Raw genomic sequence first — 3,491 nt, 5'->3', positions numbered from 1 at the left:
GATGTAGCTCAGTGGTAGAGCGCATGCTTCGCATGTATGAGGTCCTGGGTTCAAACCCCAGTTTCTCCACTAAAATATTTTCAATGGCCCATCTCCATATTTCAGCATTGAGTGGCATAGTGGCCAAGCGGTAGGCGTCGGTCTTGTAAACCCAAAGATCATGGGTTCAAATCCCATCTGTGCCTTACTGAAAGATAGCTGGTACCATGGGATGGTTCTTTCACTGGATGACTTTGAAGAAAAAAAAAAAGTTTTCTCAAAATGGCAACACTGCTAATTATATAGTAAGGGGATGTGCCTCTACGGTAGAGCTAATACTTGAAATGCATGCGCTCTGAAGTTAATCCCCAAATTCTCTGATGAGTATATTTAGTTGTGAAATTAGCTTTTGCACAACTCTACTTTCCAGAATGTAGACATTTTAAGAAGGAAATAGATGTGCAAAGTCATCTGTTTTTGTAAACTGAAGCACATGGGTTCAATCTTGGGTTCAAGCCTTGTTCGACGTTTATGGAAGCTAGATGATATTATGGAAATGTACTTTCATTAGAACAGTGTAAAGAAAGGGTCAATTGTATTGATATGGCCACTACGACCTGTATGCTCTAGTCGGCTGGCCCTCGCTACATATTCATCGCCAGACCCACTGGTTCCAGGTCATCTTTTTAGTCTATGCTAGGTAAAGCTGCGCCTTATCTCAAATCACTGGTCACGATAACAACACCCACCCGTAGCAAGCGCTCCAGCAGGTATATCTCACTGGTCATCCCCAAATCCAACACCTCCTTTTTCCGCCTTTCCTTCCAGTTCTCTGCTGACAATGACTGGAACGAATTGCAAAAATCGCTGAAGCTGGAGACATTTCCCTCACTAACTTTCAGTGTTGCCAACTTAGCGACTTAGTCGCTGTATTTAGCAAGTATTCAGACCCCTCTGAATACTTGCAGACATTTTTATTTTACTCACTTTTGGTCTCTTCCACAATGTTATTCCTCACAGCCAATAGCTACTTTCCTTACTGAGGTGTTGGCAACACCGCTAACTTTAAACATCGGCTATCTGAGCAGCTAACTGATCGCTGCAGCTGTACAAAGCCCATCTGTAAATAGCCCACCCAATCTACCTACCTCATCCCCATATTGTTTGAATATACTTTCTGCTCTTTGCACACCAGTATTTCTACTTGCACATCATCATCTGCTCATCTATCACTCCAGTGTTAATTTGCTAAATTGTAAATACTTTGCTACTATGGCCTATTTATTGCCTTACCTCCATTTGCACGCACTGTATATAGACTTTCTTTTTTTCTTCTATTGTGTTATTGACTGTACGCTTGTTTATTCCATCTGTAACTCTGTGTTGTTGTTTGTGTTGCGCTGCTTTGCTTTATCTTGGCCAGTGCAATTGAATATGAAAACTTGTTCTCAACTCTTACCTGGTAAAAATGGGCATGGCGAGTCGGTCCAGTGGATCGATTGCATGTATAGTTTCAAAGCGTCGTGGATTCAGATAAAGATATCTGGTACAGCGTATACGTGCTAAATAATTTGCTCTTGTAATCTGAACCATCAGAAAAAGCCCCCATAACAGAGTGCAAGCATGTTATCATTTTCAGTACAGAAAGTTCATGAGTTAACTTCTTGAAGTTCTGGTTGGTCACAGTTCGGCTCAATTGTCTTTGGACCTAAGCGTCTGCTAAAATGTTTTGAACCAAGATATATTATCTCTGCATATTTTGTCTATATTTTTTTCACTGCCAATCTGTAACTCTGTTTCCTGAAGAGTTAGTGTTGTGTTGCGCTGCTTGGATGTTGTTTGATTTTGGCCAGGTCGCTATTTTGACAGTGTTGATTATAAGTGAGTCTGTAGAGCGCATGCTTCGCATGTAGGAGGTCCTGGGTTCAAACCCCAGCTTCTCCATATAAAATATTTTCAATGGCCCATCTCCTACTTTCCAGGATGTTGAAATTCTCATCAGGAAACAGAGATGCGCTAAATAATTTGCTCTTGTAATCTGAAGAACATGTGTTCAATCCTGTTCTTACATTTATGGAACAGAAGTGGCACGGTTGCCAACTTGTATTGCATCATTTTCAAAAACCGAAGTTCATGGGTTAATGACTGTCCATACTTGCTTGTATGTTCTCCACTGAGTATTTGTGTGCCAAATTCACATTACTCAACTTCTACTTTCCAGAATGTTGAAATTCTCACAGGAAACAGAGATGTTATTTGTATGCCAAATTCACATTACACAACTACTACTTTCCAGAATGTTGATAAATATATTCCAGCATTGAGTGGCATAGTGGCCAAGCGGTAAGGCGTCGGTCTTGTAAACCGAAGATCATGGGTTCAAATCCCATCTGTGCCTTACTGAAAGATAGCTGGTACCATGGGATGGTTCATTCAATGGATGACTTTGAAGAAAAAAAAAAGTTTCCTCAAAATGGCAACCCTGCTAATTATATAGTAAGGGGGTATGCCTCTACGGTAGAGCTAATACTTGAAATGCATGCGCTCTGAAGTTAATCCCCAAATTCTCTGATGAGTATATTTAGTTGTGAAATTAGCTTTTGCACAACTCTACTTTCCAGAATGTAGACATTTTAAGAAGGAAATAGATGTGCAAAGTCATCTGTTTTTGTAAACTGAAGCACATGGGTTCAATCCTGGGTTCAAGCCTTGTTCGACGTTTATGGAAGCTAGATGATATTATGGAAATGTACTTTCATTAGAACAGTGTAAAGAAAGGGTCAATTGTATTGATATGGCCACTACGACCTGTATGCTCTAGTCGGCTGGCCCTCGCTACATATTCATCGCCAGACCCACTGGTTCCAGGTCATCTTTTTAGTCTATGCTAGGTAAAGCTGCGCCTTATCTCAAATCACTGGTCACGATAACAACACCCACCCGTAGCAAGCGCTCCAGCAGGTATATCTCACTGGTCATCCCCAAATCCAACACCTCCTTTTTCCGCCTTTCCTTCCAGTTCTCTGCTGACAATGACTGGAACGAATTGCAAAAATCGCTGAAGCTGGAGACATTTCCCTCACTAACTTTCAGTGTTGCCAACTTAGCGACTTAGTCGCTGTATTTAGCAAGTATTCAGACCCCTCTGAATACTTGCAGACATTTTTATTTTACTCACTTTTGGTCTCTTCCACAATGTTATTGTGTTGGCAACACCGCTAACTTTAAACATCGGCTATCTGAGCAGCTAACTGATCGCTGCAGCTGTACAAAGCCCATCTGTAAATAGCCCACCCAATCTACCTACCTCATCCCCATATTGTTTGAATATACTTTCTGCTCTTTTTTTATTTCTACTTGCACATCATCATCTGCTCATCTATCACTCCAGTGTTAATTTGCTAATTGTAAATACTTTGCTACTATGGCCTATTTATTGCCTTACCTCCATTTTGCACGCACTGTATATAGACTTTCTTTTTTTCTTCTATTGTGTTATTGACTGTACGCTT

The 3,491-nt window shown here is 40.7% G+C and overlaps 1 non-coding gene across 1 annotated transcript; it reads left to right on the top strand.

Annotated features, from left to right (window-relative positions):
• The first annotated feature begins 2,305 nt into the window (after positions 1–2,305).
• trnat-ugu (transfer RNA threonine (anticodon UGU)) lies at positions 2,306–2,377 on the top strand. Its single transcript has one exon. It is a non-coding gene; the product is annotated as a tRNA-Thr (tRNA).
• The last annotated feature ends 1,114 nt before the right edge of the window (positions 2,378–3,491 follow it).

The sequence above is a fragment of the Oncorhynchus masou genome, unplaced genomic scaffold (assembly GCF_036934945.1).
Source record: "Oncorhynchus masou masou isolate Uvic2021 unplaced genomic scaffold, UVic_Omas_1.1 unplaced_scaffold_15919, whole genome shotgun sequence".
Classification (NCBI taxonomy): Eukaryota; Metazoa; Chordata; class Actinopteri; order Salmoniformes; family Salmonidae; genus Oncorhynchus; species Oncorhynchus masou.
This window is presented reverse-complemented; position numbering and strand designations above follow the sequence as displayed.